General features: G+C 43.3%; 1 protein-coding gene, 1 long non-coding RNA gene and 1 pseudogene across 5 annotated transcripts in view; 2 read left to right on the plus strand and 1 right to left on the minus strand.

Annotated features, from left to right (window-relative positions):
• Positions 1-15,072, minus strand: part of LOC107510884 — a 99,364-nt gene extending 84,292 nt beyond the window's left edge. For both annotated transcript variants that reach the window (XR_004954821.1, XR_004954820.1), the window contains exons 1-3: positions 14,973-15,072; positions 10,080-10,312; positions 6,193-6,287 (exon numbers count right to left, since the gene is read on the minus strand). This is a non-coding gene — a long non-coding RNA (uncharacterized LOC107510884). The remainder of the gene's footprint in view (positions 1-6,192; positions 6,288-10,079; positions 10,313-14,972) is intronic.
• LOC118612745 lies at positions 1,366-1,482 on the plus strand (annotated as a pseudogene).
• A 166-nt stretch (positions 15,073-15,238) lies between the features above and the next one.
• Positions 15,239-16,907, plus strand: part of USP53 (ubiquitin specific peptidase 53) — a 43,645-nt gene continuing 41,976 nt past the window's right edge. For all 3 annotated transcript variants that reach the window (XR_004954823.1, XM_016144823.2, XM_016144825.2), the window contains exon 1: positions 15,239-15,466. The gene's annotated coding sequence lies outside the window, so the exon portion shown is untranslated. The remainder of the gene's footprint in view (positions 15,467-16,907) is intronic.

Genomic DNA, 16,907 nt, shown 5'->3' on the forward strand with positions numbered 1-16,907 from the left:
ACATCTATTACAAAGTATGTGAATATGTTGGTATAAAAGACTCGAGCTAACACAAAGTTATAGATATATCTTAAAATTTGGGTGAGGAAGCATCTAACACAGAACTGGTAAGAAGTAAACAGCAAGTCTTCCCATCTCAGTACAGTGGAGAGTTCCGTGACGGGTGTTAAAGGGAGAAGTAGTCCATCCACAGAAAACTATCTACCAGATTATGTCCGGGAGACAGGAAGAAGGAGCGTGAATAACAGCGTAAGGAAAATGGCAAGTACAAACACTGCCTATTCAAAAGAATCCGTACGTAGTGCTGGGATTGGTGGTGGCTTTAACCATCTTCTAGACTTTTAAGTAGAGAGATTAATTTTTTTTTTCTTATGAAAAATGCAATCCCTAGAAAGTAACAATATCGATGTATTGTACGTATACATATTATCATTGCAGATAATTTACATAATTTAAAATATGTCCTTAAGATATGTTAGTTTTATTTATGTTTTGGAGGTACCTCTTTTAAATAACGTTGGCAACTATGATAAACTCTAGATATGAGGCCCCAATCATGCAATTTTTTTTGTTCATTTTAATATTTTAAAAATAAAAATTAGTCATATTCTCTTATGCGTTTTGCTGAAATGGTTTAGTTTTTTTTATTAGCAGTTTGAAATGAGTTACTATTTTTCATCAAATTGGAATTTTACTGCATGGTTTTAACTATCTCCAAATAAACTCTATGCCCAGTGTCACCATTCTGTCAACCACCAAAAAGGGGCCAGCAATAATACATGTTAGCTATGGAACAGTACTCTCCAGTACCATAAAGCAGTATTTAAAAAGGGAGAAGCCTAAGTATTGGGTAGAAAATGATGGGCTAATCCTCTGTCCACTATTGTGTCTCTTAATTCTAGCTCAGCTGTTTTTATACCTCTAGAAATGCCTAAATTTCACACTCCAGTTGCTATAAAATTAAGAATTCAAAAGGAATTTTGAATGGGTTTTCCACTGACCTGAAAAACAGCTAAATCTTTCAAAGTCTGAAGAAATTTGATAGTCTATTTAGAACAGCGGAAAGACTGACATTCTTTCCACCCACATTTGTATTTATGAAAAAAGAAATAAAGGAGAAAGAAAATTAAAAAGAAAAAGGGCTGAAAATATGTTGATGGACTATTAAATGCTAAGCACTATACTCACTGCTTTATAAAGACTATTTAATATGTATTTTAATATTATTCTATTTTCATAATTATCCTGTGGGGAAGGTGTTATGGAAGAAAATTGAGCCTCAGAGTACTAAAGTGGATTAGCTTAATTTTAGCTCAAAAAGGGAAGAACTTGGTGAGTCTGGCTGGCTCTAAAATACATGATGTGGCCTATAGCCACACCACCCTGAACATGCCTGATCTCATCTGATCTTGGAAGCTAAGCAGGGTTACCTGGTTAGTACTTGGATGGGAGACCACCTAGGAAGACTAGGTGCTGAAGGTGTTAAAAAGAAAAATACACACTCTAAGAACTCATGTTCATTACTTCTCTTTCAGAATAAAATTGAGCCTTAAACTACTTTATTACATATAGACAAAATAATAAGAAATTTCCATTATTTTAACTAGGCAAATACAGGCCTAAACTGAGGTATTTTGGAGTCAGCCTCCAAAGTCATTCGGGTACTCTTAAGCATAAAAAGCTGAGCTTTCTGACTGTGTTGAAAGTGAATTAAGTAAAACAGGCAATATGCACACGTAACTACAACATCAGAGAAAAGCAGGGGCGCGCTCTCTGAGTAAGCCCGCTCCTCTCTCTGCACAGCATCGTGCCCCCTTTGATCAACGTGACCTTCCTCTGTTTCCCCTGCAAGGACAGAGACAGGAGAAAGAAGAGGAAATAAAGGGGACAGAAGCTGCTGACACCTGGGGCTGCGTTTAAAACAATCGCTCTTGGTCTGCAACGCTACGCTCTCTTCAATCGTTTCTCAAAGCTAGTATTTTCCACTTCTTAACTCAATATGTGAAAGGATCTGATAATTAAAAATGACTTATTATTGGTTATTACAGTGTCGAGTACAAACACTGACAACACTTTTTCGTCAAAATGACCATTTATTGCATCCACTTAAAATTTTACATTTTCTAAATAGGCCCATGCGTAGATGTTTCCGCAGCTTGGAAACAGAGGGAGCCTATTATTCTCGCAAAGGCTGATGTGGAGCAAAGTGCCCAGTATGAGCATGAAAAGAACACCGTGAACTTCCCAGCTCGGGCACGGCTGTACCGGCAGGCTTATTAATTCTGGAATTTCCTCACTCTGCTGCTTATGCAAGATAAAACTTAATGACATCACTGCAGTTTCTTGGCCACAACCGCTTTTTATTAGGCTTAGGAAAGTACTGCTTTGAATGCCCCTTTTCTTCTGAAAAACACTTTCGACCGCCACATGCTCAGTTCTGTAGAAAGACAGGCAGCTTGCTTTCTGAGCAAGGTGGAAGCGTGCCAGGCTTTTGTCAGCAGAGCAAGCGAGGGGGCTCCACTCTCAACCAGCCGAGCACAGCGCTTCACAAATACACAGAAGGACGTTTAGACAATTATGCTTTAAAAGGTTAAATTCCTCAAAACTAAGAAAAAAGTAAGTAAAACTGTAGAAGAATTTCAGTAGCTTAACTGAAGTATTATTAGGTAAATAACAGGGCGTGTCCCTTAAACAGAAGAGCTAGGTTTCAACCCCGGCTTTGAACTTTCCCTGGCTTCTCAACATGATGTGCTTTCAATAGGAAGATTTGGTACATATGGCAAAGAATGGGGAAAAGCTATTTTTAAGAGATTATAGTTCTGACCCAAAAAGAATGTGCTTACTATTCAGTACTGTGTAGTATTTTGAAACACATTTCGGTGACAACTTAGGAAGGGTAGGAGACAGTGACATTTCAGGAAACAGGATGGGGAAAAGTCAGAAGAAAAAAACAGACATTCGACGTCACGTCCTATTTTCAGACTGCTGATCGAAGAAGTGCTGTGGAAGCTGCAGCACCAGCAAAACGAACAGAAAGGAAAAGGAAGAAAAAAGGGGTGGGAGGACGAAGCGGGCCAGAGGGGAACACCGCGGGGCTGCCCGGGAGCTAACCCTGCCATCCGGCGGTTTCCCGAGCCCTTCCCCTTAGGCGCTCGGCTCTCCACGTACGCCATCGCCATCGTCGGACGTGAATTGTCACCCAGTAGGTGCTCTCGCTACGTCTTCTTTATCGTCCCGCACTTGCAAACAGCCTATGAAAGCTGTGTGTTTGCCAGTGCCGGCTCTGCCAATGCACCACAGATCAGCGATGGAACCTCGGGCAGTTCACTTCATCCTGAAACTCTGACTTTTCTCCAACTCCGTGCGGCTTACATGGCACCCCTGTGTGAGACCTTCCCTGAACACCCTTATTTAAGGAGCACCCTGCTAACCCTTTATTGTGCTTCCATTTTACTTTTTTCGTAGCACTTATTACTCCCTAATGTAGTGAGTTAAATAAATAAATAAATAAATAAATAAATAAATAAATAAATCTGAATTATGGGGCTAATATTAAATAAATAAATGAATCTGAATTATGGGGTTAATATTAGTATCTACCTTTAAAATACTGCGTAATAAAGTATGTTACTTGATATATGATAAAGGTTTGTTAATACTAGCTGTTGCTATTAACAAAATAAGATATTATCAAGACCACACAGTAAGAAAACAAGCATTTAGAACTGACTTAGATTACAGGTTACACTGGAACTGCTTCCAGATAAATATACTTTGCCGTGATTTGGAACTAATATATGTTGGAACAATGAGAACATTAAATATACACTCGAGAAACACAAAGTGGACTGACTGCATTAGCTCCGTTCTCCAGACTCAAACCCGCGATGAAGGGAGCCTGTTTAGGGCCTTGCTAAAATATTATTTCTTGTGAGCATCTGCATATTTTCTATGTCACTTGAGAATTTTAAAAAATCAATATGGTGGACACTTCCCTTGATCACTGTACCTACCTTACCTCTACAGAAATACCTTACACTATCGGGACAGAGTTCCCATGGAACTGATGGCTACAAACTCTTCATTCTTTTAAAAACTAAAATGGCTTTCCATTTAAATACCTGTTTGCAATACTTTGAATCACAAACACACGCCACTTGGATTCTGATGCATTGGCACAATCATATCTAGAGTGTAATGAATAAGAACAATGAGCCAGGTCCCTTTCTCATGGGCCGGGGCGGGGGGGGGGGGTTGCGGATTCCACCCTGCTTAACGACATTAGGCATTCGGAAGTCATGACCAGAGACAAGAGGTCATTCTTCTATAAAATACTGGAAAATCCCCCTAAATGCAATCAACCTTTTTTTTCTTTTCTCCCTTACCTTGAAAAGGCAGGAGGAAGAATACTTTCCAACTTCTGCTCTCAAGCATTAAACTTATAATGCTGGTGACTGAATGTGTCTAGCCCCCTAAAACTGGTATGTCGGAACCCTAACTTCCAGCCTGATAGCATTAGGGGGTAGGCCTGCGGGGGGTGAGTTGGTCACGAGCATGGAGCCCCTATGAATGTGATCGGTGCCCTCATCAAAGAGACCCCAGAGAGCAATGTCGCCCATTCCCCGTATGAGGACACAGAGACAGCTCTACGTGAACCAGGCGGCAAGCTCTCACCAGACTATAAGCCTGTCGGCACCTTGATCTTGGACTTCCCAGCTTCTGGAACTGTGAGACACAATCGTGTATTGTTTATAAGCCACCCAGTCTATGATATTGTTACAGCAGCCTGAACAGATACACAGCAATGCAGAAGAATCACCATGCTGTCAGATGCACGTATCACAAATGCACCGATATGGTTCGTAATTCTAATTACCAGAATTATTAGACTATACTATTTGCACAATTCCACACCCCGATGTTTACTTAAGTGTCCTCTTTAGCATAGCAACAAGATATTAATATTTTGAATATAATAACATTAAGCAAAGAACGAGTCATTATTTTACCAAACACAAGCTACAAGTACTGTGTAAATAGCATAATGAAACTCTCTCTTCGGCTCACAACCATTAGACTAAAAGAACTTTAGAATTAGACACTATTGTGAAATACCCTAGATCCATTCCCCTCATTTACAGAATGGGAAATTAGATGAGAGGAGCTAAGAAACTAGCCCAGTCGCACGCTGCGGGTCTAAAATTAGGAGCCAAGAATCCTGCTTCTGCTCGAACACTCCTCCACCTGTCTTATTCTTTCTCCTGTCTCGGTTGAGAATGCAGATCCACAGGGCAACGGTCCGCACGTCTCCTGGAGGCGGCCTGGAAATGAGCTCGCATTTGCCCAACTGGGTAGAGACAACCTCAGTCTGGGTACCCTACTTATGAAGCACAGAGAAACGGGGCTGAGTAAGGGGCGATGCTAGTGAAAGGTGGAGCCAGAGACGTGAAGGCCTCTTCTACCGCGTTAGGAAGTTTTACTCTTACCAGTAAAAAACTGTCAACGCGACAGTATCAAACCAAAATTAATACCATTTTCTAACTGGAAGTACATTTCTATACTGTATTAAAGAGTAAATATTGCCCCTTCCACTAGAAAACTCCTGCTCCATGTCTTTCAAACCGTAGTCGTGTTCTGCTAAGCAGTCAGGAAATCATTTCAGTTGGTGTGATCAGCAGCTTTTTAAACGAAATAGGATAAAGTAAAATAAAATATCAGAGTACGTCACTCACATGCACGTTCATGTGAACTGGATCACAGCTGCTTGCTGTTAGGGACTGAACTATTACCATTGTTTTTAGCAACTGAAATGGCTTCCCTCCTTCACATAAAAACCATTATACCTAATTTAATAGAGTTCTTCAGAATGAAAAGAATTTGAAACAGTAGCAGAACACTTTAATCAGACAACTCTGATTTTAAAATGTACAAGAAAGTTTTAATACACACTGCAGGCCTATTGTTGCCAAGTTAGTATTTTCCCAGTTTTAGGGCCTGTTTCATAAAGAGAATGAAAGGCTCAAAGGCACTAATGGTTAAGAAAAATAAACTTGGCACTACAGCATTCCTGCCTTCACACAATTCTTTGAAGTTTTTCTGTCACCGAATATATTCCAACAATTTTATTACTCTATAAAAAAAGCCTTATTTTCCTCTTTTCTTTTGACTGTGAATTCCAGCAAGGAAGTTTACCTTGAAAACACAGGTGCCCTGGAAGTTTCTGTCATCTTTAAAAGAACACGCTCTCCAGGGTAGTTTCCTTTGGGATCGGTGCCTCGACCGGTGTGCTATGAGCAAAGACAGAGTGTTATTTTACTATTGTATTTTTAAAAGAATTACTTAAAAACAAGTTAGTACAGACACACAGTTTTGTGTGTGTGTGTGTGTGTGTGTGTGTGCGCGCGCGCATACATGTCACAGGGACAGATGTTAGGTTCCTGAGGGGTGGGAAATAAACTTGGTAAATTTCCAAACACTTCAGTGTTTTTCATAAAGAACTTGTGACATCACAATCCAGGAGCATTGTGAAACGCTCCTGACTTCCTCCTGCGGTCCCCTTCCGTCGACTCTCAGAAGGGTACGAAGGTGCCAACGCTTGGATACTGAAGGAATGCCATGCGCTTTAACAGCACCGTCTCTCATGAAACTGAGAATGTTCCCGGGACGGTGTCCGACGCCAGCGTTTGGGAAGTGGACGTGGCCCCGGCTCCAGCAGTGTCCAGCAGGGCTTGGAAACCGCCTCCCTGAGTTGGAGGCTCCCTGTCTGCACAGTGAGGGATTTTAACGAACCAGTCTGAGGTCCTTTCCGTCTCTAAGAGTCTGAAGAATCATTTCTATAAAACATGTTATGAAACTGGTTTTATAAAAACATTAAAGAGATCTTTATGAACAGAAATCCTAGTGAATGGCTTAAAGACAAACTCTCTAGCTATTTCCGGCCTTTACTTCTGGATCTATTAGCAGAGTACAGATGGCCTTCACTCATTTCTACCTACTGGCTGTGTTTCCATGGCTGTGCCCAGAAGGAGCTGATGTTCTTTTCCTTAGTCATTCAGCTTACATCTATTGAGTGCCTCTTCTGTGCAGACACAGTGCCAGGTACCTCACTTTCACTGTCTATAAATATTACATATTAATAATAGCGAAATATTAATAGTTTAGGGTTGTTGGGAAAGTTAAGTAAAAATAATCTGCATTAAAGCACTTAGTTCTTGGCACGTATTTTGGAATTAAATAACAACTGGGAACAGACCCTGAACTTCAAATTTTTAGCACTCACAAGCATGTGCTCCACTCCTTTCATTCATGAATTAGGAAAGAGAGGTTAGAAGAAGGGAACGCACCAGCCCATAACCACACGGATGCTTGTTAAGAAGAGTTCCATAATTCTCCATCCAGTGCTTTTTCTGTCATACCAGGCTGCTTCTGAACGCCAGCAATTCTACTACCTCTTACTTTCATTCCCTCTCTCAGATTATAAAACATTGCTCCCCACTCCCGCCAAAAAAAAAAAAATATATGAATAAATCTCCACAAGGGGTTGGCTCGCAACCTGCTAACCCTGTCAACAGCTATGTGGTGAGGGATCAGCAAGGGTCCCCTGATACATACAGAAGAGAACACCGAGGTTTAGAGAGGTTAATAGCTGCTCAGGGCCACACACAGACTAACTGGTAAATCAGGGTCTGAACCTAGGTCTGCCTGGGCTAAAGGCCATGCTGTTTATGACACCATGCTGCTTTCTCACATGGTCTCTTCTTGGCTTTCTAGACAGTTTCAATGCTGCCACTCAGGTTAACTTTGGCCACAGCTGGAGCTGAACATCAGGAATCCAGCCTACTTCAACATGTTCCTCAATGATTCAGCTGGAGACAAAGAAGGTAATAAGTTGATAACACAAAAATCTAGTCTCATGAGATGCAGACTAAAACTTCAAAACCTAATAGGATGTTTTAAAGAAATGAAAGAAACAGATGATGATGAACCTGCTTGTGTTCTGAGGCAGTATAAACATTTATATCTGAAAAAAATAATGTCATTAAGATTTGGGAAACCTGGCTTAACATCAGTTCATAAAAACAAAATAATCAAATTAAAAAATTCAGTTTTTGAACATAAACTTCCTCCATTGGCTAACAAAGTGACATATTTGCAAAATAAGTTCAATCAATCTTACTTAAACTGTCATGATAAAAACACAGAGTCTGAACCACGGGAGGGTGTAATTTTCCAAACTATAATCAGGGTGATTGTAAAAACCTGTTTTTATTTCTGGGCGCCACATTTCTTCAGAAGCTGACAACAAAAGTGCTTTGTGAATTCAGTTTCACGGACGGCACATGCAGCCTGTCATCGCATTTCCCACGGGCATACTGACAGGTCCACCGTCAGCGTACATGGATAACGGCCGCCTTCGATGAAGGTCCACGTGCGGGCAAAGGCGTTCCAGACAATGACAGAAAAATGTTTCCATATCCACTTTTGATTTTTGCTTCAGAGCCAAATCAGTTTAAGCTACAGGATATGCATATTTCTGTTCTTTTGTTCTCATTCTTAATGTTCTAGTTGTATTTTAATTTCCTATAGCCCTGATTCATTTTCTTATTTATATTTGACCATTTTATGTTATATGCTAGAATTGACTTTATTTCATTTTATTTTTTTTAGAATATGCTTTAAATTGTTGGATGAGGTGAAGTAGAGTTGATTAGTTTAACATTTACCAGGCCTTCAAAAACTGAGAGAACTGAATGTATTTATCTGAGAAACATGAAAATAAATTTTTTCAAGTTAAATAGTCTTATAGAAAAGAGAATTGAGACTTCTGTGGCCACGAAGGACAGTAATAAGACCAGTGTGTGGTAATTACTGGGAGGTGGATTTGAGCTCATTGTGATAAACATTTCTCAACAGTTAAAAAAGTTTTAATAAGGAACAGGCTGCTCCACGAAGCATCAAGTTTTCTACTTCTGTCACCATATCTGGACGGAGGCTGGACAACCACTAGAGAGGGTGATCCTCCAGTGAGTGGGAGGCTGGACCAGATGACATCTAAAGCCTCCTGCACCTTTGAGATTGTTATAAAATACATACTGCAGCAAGGAAAACAATATACAGGATCTTAAAGCATCATATTAGCATTGATGACCACAATATTGGCAATCATAATGACAGCACTAACAGCCCTAATAACAGTGTAGGACTTTACAGATGCTTTTATCTGAGGCATTATCAAAAGACATCATATATAAGTATTATTTCTCACTCCAACTTTACAGATAAGACAATTAGAATGTTTCAAAGTGAAATAACCTATGAAGGTAATGAAATAGCCTAAGCTGACTCTATGTCAGCAAAAACTTATGAGGCTACTGGTCAAACCACTAAATATGGTTAACTAGAAAATGTTGACTCTGGTATAGCAGGAGCTTAGGAAGATGGGGACGTACAGCCGAGGAAGAGTTGGTTCAGATGCCATGGATATCGAATTTGATCTTCTGATGTTTAACAAAACGTCATGCTGCCTAGCTTTGAGGAGTCCAGTGCTCCTGAATTCCTACTATGTAAGAGGGTAGAGGACCTTCAGGGACTCTCTCTCTCTCTCCCCTCATCCGCCTTATTCTTTCAAATGAGCTACACTCAATGGCAAGGCGCATTGCCACAAATTGCTCTGAGTTCACATCTTTACAACTTTGTCATCAGAGAAAAAAAGGGATCTTTCCTGCAAGTTCTAATTTGAAAACTCCTTGGAAAGGATGCTGGTTAGCCTGAATCACTCCCATGCCAATCATTTCGGCCAGAGAGGGGTGAAATACCCGACTCAGATTATGCCCACCCTGTGGTTAAGTTGTCTGTATCTATTACCAAAAGCAGACAAAGATGAAGCATGTAGGTCCACAATAAACAACTTCCTTAATTGAAAGAATCAAAATGTGTCTTAACCAGACACTTCCAAACACATTTTTTGAAACAGCGTTTTTCAGATATGCACATATTAAAAAATTAGGTTTTCTAACCTTCTATCACTTGATTAACAATACCATAATTTTATCTCATTTTTTGGTACTGTTCTCTCTTACCTTCTTTCCTTTTTTTCCTGATGTGTAGCACCTCACAGATTGTTGTTGATTTGGCCATAATATTACCCTGCATCTGGTTCTCACTGTGAGAAGCTACTCAGGACAACAGGGTGTTCGTGGAGCGCGTCAGGATTCTGACAGCAGGCCGGCAGCCTCCCAGGAAACACTACTGGTCTTGACAGCTTAATTCCAGGCATCTTTACTCTGCTCTCTTGGTAACTGCGTATTTCAATCTTACAGGAACAAAGAAAAAGCATAAAAGAAAGCTTTATTGTTAAGTTTCCATTCAGTGCCTTATTGCAGATACTAATTCAGGTGGTAAACAACTCTTTATTGATGCCTACTTTGTGCCACTGTAGCCGACTTTACAGAACGGTGATTAAGACTGACAGGCCCTTCATGTAGTTTGCTAACATGAGAATGACAATAAGTAAGCAAATAAATAAGCAGAAGAGTCACAGGTTGTGATGAATGATATGAGGTAAATTAACAGGACATGTGATAGAGATAAGCAGGGAGTTCTAGGATGGCTTTCTTCAGAAAGTGAACTTAGAACTGGGGTGTGGAGGATGAAAGGAGTCCGCCACTAGGAGACTCAGGGGCGTGCCTGAGTGTTGTAGACCAGGGTTCCTCCCTGTTGACACTTTGGACCATAAAATGTAAAACTCTTTTGTTGTCCCCACAACAAAAGACTGTCCTGTCCATTGCAGGATGTTTAGCAGCATCCTTGGCTTCAACCCACTGGATACCAAAAGCAGTGTCCACTGCTCACCCCTCATCCCTAGCTGGGAAATCAGAAATGACTCTGGCCATTGCCAGACGTCCCCTGGAAGACAAAATCCCCCCCAGTTGGGAACCACTGTTCTGGGCATAGGGAATGAAGAATGAGATGCTGTTAGGGAGGTAAGGGCAGCTCATTCAGGGTCTGTAGGCCTCGGCAGACACTTAGATTTTATTTTATGTAAGTGGTAAGTCACTGAATAATTTCGAGTTGGGGAATAACACGTCTACATTTTAACCCATTTCTCATCGGCACCAAGAATACTAGCTGGCAGCACTTGGGGCTGCGGCATTGGTCCTGAGAGAAGTCGTGGGTTACAGCCCTGACCTTATCCCCAAAGTCTGCCATGAAATATCTCACTTCTATTTTTATTTTTGCATCACTCTAGCGTATTGATAGTCTTTGGAAACAAATGACATCATTCTCTTTATAGCATTCTGTTTTTAGCAGCGGTTTTCTATTTACAAAATACAGTAACTCTCAATGGCTGAGAATGTCAAAGCCTAGATATTCCACTTTGTATTGTTCCGTGCTTTGAAATTTACAACATAAAAGAAATCATTAAATACTGATCATCATATACATTTCTGTTACATTAGGATTAGAGACAAGTTCTGTTTCAAAATAACTCAAAGGAAAGTTTTTATATTTTATTTTCACATTGAACACCAGTCAGATTTGCTTCAGCTTCAAAGAGCATGTTTCTGTAAAATTAAATTAATGCTGCCAGAGCTGCACTTTTTTTCCCTAAATGGGCAATGGGTTAAATGGACTACTTTGGCTCCTGTGTGAGAAACAGATTGAAATCTATGAGGATAAATAAGATCCCAGGGCCAGGTGCTGAGGCGCATCCCATTTACAAGATAAAAGTAGATCGAAAGTGTAAGAGAAAAGCAGATTGAAAAGGAGCAGCCAATGAGGTTGGAGCAAAGCTAGCCGAGGATGGAGTCATGTGAGCCTGCCAAGGAGGGAGTGGTTGATGGTGACTACATTGTTCTGGCAGCCTCATCCTCAAGTCACAGCCTGGGCACTTTTCTGGAGCTGTACTGGTTTAGCTCATCTTCTTGCCTCACTACAATTTCCCCTACAAACCTTCTGTATGTAACTTCAAACAAATCGCCTTGTTCAAGAACTTGCAAAGGCTTCCCATGATAGCCCTGCATGGTCTTGTTCATTAGTTTCTAAAACTTTGCTCTTGATGTAGTTTCGTCTTCCTCAGTGCCTTCAAATATGCCTCCGTAAGACCCTTCCAAGCTGAAGCTCACACTTGATCTCCCACGGAAGCCCTCCCCAAGAATTCATGTCAGCACAGATGTCTCTATTCTCAAAAAAAATCAATGAAACGTCCGATTTTTCACTCTATCTATCCACTGAGCACATAGGGTTCAGTAGCTGCACCAGGCACTGTGCTATGCTCTGGAAATACGGCAATGATCCCTGCTCTCTAGGGGCTCAGCTAGTAAGGAAATAAAATTCGTTGGCCCTCCTTGTTTCCTTATTGTACTTAGGGAACAAGGAGTTTGTCTGGTGTCTAATCCTGCCACTCGGCTACTTCTCTGTGCCTCATGTCACTTTTCCACACCCAGCTCAGTCACAGTTTGCCACACCTTCAGCTGCTGATCACCTCCGGGAACTATTGGGTCACAGCTCCTTGGGACAGATCACTGTTACCCTAGCAGTCATCAGCAATAGGGCGGGTCCAGCCCCAAGGTCTGAGTTATAATCACTCCAAAACATGATAAGAGGTGTGTAAGCCTGATGAAACCTTTGGCTAGGCCTTGGCTGAACCACATAAGCGGGTCTTGGGTGCTCCAAGCCTGCTCTCTCATGATCCCACATCAGTGTGAGCCGCAGAGATTCTTCTTCCTGAGTTTTCGTCTACCCAATAACTGACTATTGAATCAACACACACACACACACATAGCCCTCGAGGACAAACAGTAATTCTCAGAGGCAATACATTTAAAACCTATGTCATGACATTCCTAACCAGTTATCTGGGAGCAACTCCTGTCCTAATATGCAAGGCAATGTCAGTTTTGCTTTTTTTTTTTTTCATGTTTGCTTCAGACTGACCTCATGGCACTTAACTTGTGACCTATTATAAATCTATCATTTAAAACTTAGTACATAGATATGCGAAGAACTGGCCGAAAGTACACAGTCAGGGTTCAGTCAAATCCTTGAGCAGGGTGGACTGCATGGGCATGCTTCTGTAATCTCTAAATGAGGAAGGGAGAAAGTATGAGTCTTTATTACCCATAGTTCATATTATTATTTTTTTCAAGAGTGGAGTAGGGGTTGCTCTATCAGTTCCATTTGCAAAGCTAGAATTACAGTACGACATAATTGTTATAAGAGAAATAAGTCTACAAAGGTGGAGGAAAAGCAAGCCTGTCTTAGAAAGTTATAAAGGGTTCCCTGGAGGAGATAAGTATTCAGCTGAGACCCGAAGGATCTTGAGAGAAACCAGTTAAAACACGGAAGAGCGAGGAGCTTGCTATGGCTAGTGTGGAGTAAACGGGCAGGAACAGTAGGCGAGGGCGACAGTCTGGGGCCAGATCACGAGGGCATCCACCGGGAGCGCCGAACAAAACCTTGGCAGAGGAATCTTGCGATCACCATCTTCTTCATGTTAGAGAAACCATAACGAGAATGGAGGTTGGGTAGGAGTGGGAAATAAGCGGAGGCCATTGCAACAGCCAGGGGAGATGAGGTAGGAGATGACGATGATTACCTGATGGGCTATGACAGTGAAAGTGGAGATCCAAAAGATGGGTGCTTCCGAGAGATACTTAAGCAGATAAGAGCCAACAGAATTGAGTATTAGGATAGAGGCAATGAAGGAAATGTAATATAGGGGTACTCTTGGATTTGACTTGGGCAATGGGTGCTATGATTTGAGACAGGGAATAACCATGGGCCAGCTCACATATAGATGGGGAGAGACACAGAGTCTGGAGTAGAGACTGGTAAGCATGCCGATGTCAATTTGAGACATATTTAAGGTAACTGTGTGAAATCCAGATGACGATGTTGTTGCTTAAAAGGGTCTACCCTGAAGCTATACATTTGGGAGTCCCTGGTACAGAGGACACCTGGCAGGTAAGTCCATGATGGGGGCGGGAGAGTGCACAAGAAGACACGAGGGGGACCGTCAACAACAACCGAAAGGGAGAGCCTGGGCACACAGAGGGCGCCCGGAGGGAGAACCAGGTGCAAAGGGCGCCGGGCAGGCAGCTGCCAACCAGGAGGCCGAGGACCAGCGAAGGCGGCGCGTTGACGGCGTCGCTGTCGCTACTGCTTTTTGAATGGAGAGTTTTTTCCTTCTTCTTCTAAAAGTTTTAAATTTCTCGAAGGCAGGAATCCTGTCTTAAATCTCAATGTATTCCCTTCAGTGCCTAATTCACTAAAAGGAACATAGTAAATGCTCAACAAATTATCTCTGATTCAGTCTCAAGCTCCGTTCACCCATTTCGACCTAAAATATTTCTTCAAAATCAACTATTCGTGTTACCTACGAGCTTGATTTTAATTTTTGTAACCTGTATATTCTGCCTGCACCAGCTTGGGGATGAGTTCCAGAACCTGATTTATTGGGAGGAACTTTCGAGACGAAAGATGGCAGCGGGTTTATCGTTTACTATTCCTAGGAAACAATTTGTTGCGAAACCAAGTGCAGCCCAATTTCCTAAGCAGTAACTCGTAATTTAAAACCTGCTCGAGAACACGGTGAGGAGGCCGCCGAAGTTTTCCTACCACGATTAACCACGAACTGGGTCGACGCGCTGATTAAAGCTGTCATTTTATTAGTCGTCACAAAACGACCAGTTGGGGACCACACATCCTGCCGGTGGAAGCCAATTAACTGCAAACGCTGTCGTGACTCAAGGACAGACAGCTGAAGGGAGCCGCGTACCGGCACGGGGTTCCCACGGCAGGCGACACCTGTTTTCTCTCAGGTAACGCCGCCACCCACCCTACAGCTCAGTTCTCAGTGGAGCCACATTGGAGCTTAGACAATAACGAATAAATGCCCGGGAGCTCCGCGACAACCACCTCCGCCTGAGGCAGTGTCCCCGCCTTCCGTCTACGGCAGCACACAGCCCTACCTGCGGCCACCTTGCGCCCACCGCCACACCCAGCGCTCCGCTCCCGCCGGGAGGAACACGCCCCGGCTCGCGCTCTGGCGGGATCTCGCGCCTCAGAGCGAGGCTCCGGGAGCGCGCAGGCCGCGGGAGCGCGCAGGCCGCGAAGCCCGGAAATCGCGCGGGGGCGGGGCCAGCGCCGAGGGGCGGGGCCAGCGCCGAGGGGCGGGGCGAGGCGGGGCGGGGCGGGGCGGGCGCGCGGCGGCGCTGCCGGGACCTGTTGGCCGCAGGTGTCACGGCCCGGACTGGCCCCTGGGAGTCGGCGTGTGCGCATGCTCCGTGCGCAGGGTCGCGCTCTGGGTGGCGGAGCCCGGGCGCCTCTGCTCCAGTTCCCGGTGAGCGTCGGCGTGGCAGCCTGGTGTCGGCGCCGGGCCAGCGGGAGGGAGCCCTGTGGGAGTGGAAGGCCCGACTTCTCCACCTGGACCGCGCGCTTCCCTGGCCGAGAGGGCAGAGCGCAGGTGAGTCTCCGGCCCCGGCCCCAGGGTGAAGGTCCAAGACCTGCGACCCCCTTGGGCCTGACAGCGAGACCCTCGTCCCAGCCCCGCGCCCCCTGGCGCCCCCCACTCCTGGGGCGGACTCGGGGCTCGCGGCCGTGTTCCGGCGCCCGCGGGCCCGCAGCCCTCAGCGCCCCGGCCGCCCGGCGGGGACGCCCCTGGCCCCGCGCGAGGCGCGCGCGTCGGGAAGAGGTGCCGCGCTGACCGGGTCGTGGCGGTTCGCGCCGCTGTGTTTAGGGGCGGCCGGGGCAGGACCCGAGTCGCGCGGGGGTCGCTCCGTGCGTCGGGTTTAGGACCCTCACCGCCCCAGCCCCTGCGTCCCCTTCAGCAGCCGCTCTTTAAATGGGGTTCGCTTGGTCCAGTGGTTCTCTTGGGAGACAAGAGATGGCTGGATCGTGAGAGTCTGTGGGCTGGTGGTTTCTAGGTGTTAGTCGTATTCGCAAAGTTAAGGTTTAGCGTCTAAACTGTCACTTATGGGTCGTTTGGCGAAGTATTTTAAACACCGTTGGAGAACAGGTGGTACTTGCACAGGTGTTAGAGGCAGGGTTTCCAGAGCCTGCAGTCTGAGCATATTCTGAGGATTTGTTATCCCGCTACAAAGTTTGCTTTATCAATGCAAAGTCTGATTAACGCTTGCAAAATGTACTTACTGCAAAGCTATGTCAGACAGCAGTTTGCCAAATGTTTCTTTATCTGGAAAAAAACACATATATGTATATACACACATATATGCATATATATATATTTTTTTTTTTTGCTAGGAATCGTCTAAGCTATTTTGAAGGAATGTTTAGCAGTAAACTTAGGAAGTTCTTTGTAGTTAGGGCCTGATTTGCTTTTAGTTCTAGCCTCTAAAGAAAAATATTGCTGATTCTCAGTATTTAAAAAGAGTAGCAAGTGCTTACCAAAATTCCGATTGAAATGGACTTTGGCTAAATTGATGATGGTTACTTTTATTTTTCTCTTCAGTTCCATGACGATGGTCTCTGCAAAGATCCTTCGTCCTGTCAAAGAGAAATTAAACAACAAACTAAACTTATTTTGTGAAAGTAATGCATGACTTGTCTGCCATCATCATAAGAATTCCAAACAGACAAACTCACTGTAGGTAGACGTTAATTGTAGCCTGGAAAAACAAACTTTTTGTTTTTATTTTACATTTTAGAGGATTTTAAAATGAGCTCTTCGGACAATTTGACTAGGTTTATGATTACCGCTGATAAACCAGGAAAGCGATTTATTTAAATTTGTTCACAAATTAAACTGACTTGTAGTTATGTGTATTTTTTCCCTATAGTATAAAAAATAAGTGAGCAAGAATAGACCTTGCTTTTTCCCTATTAATTTTTGAAAACAGTAATTTATAAGTGTTTATAGAATGTAAATTATTCACAGAACTTGATAC

This window comes from Rousettus aegyptiacus, unplaced genomic scaffold (assembly GCF_014176215.1).
Source record: "Rousettus aegyptiacus isolate mRouAeg1 unplaced genomic scaffold, mRouAeg1.p scaffold_m13_p_16, whole genome shotgun sequence".
Classification (NCBI taxonomy): domain Eukaryota; kingdom Metazoa; phylum Chordata; class Mammalia; order Chiroptera; family Pteropodidae; genus Rousettus; species Rousettus aegyptiacus.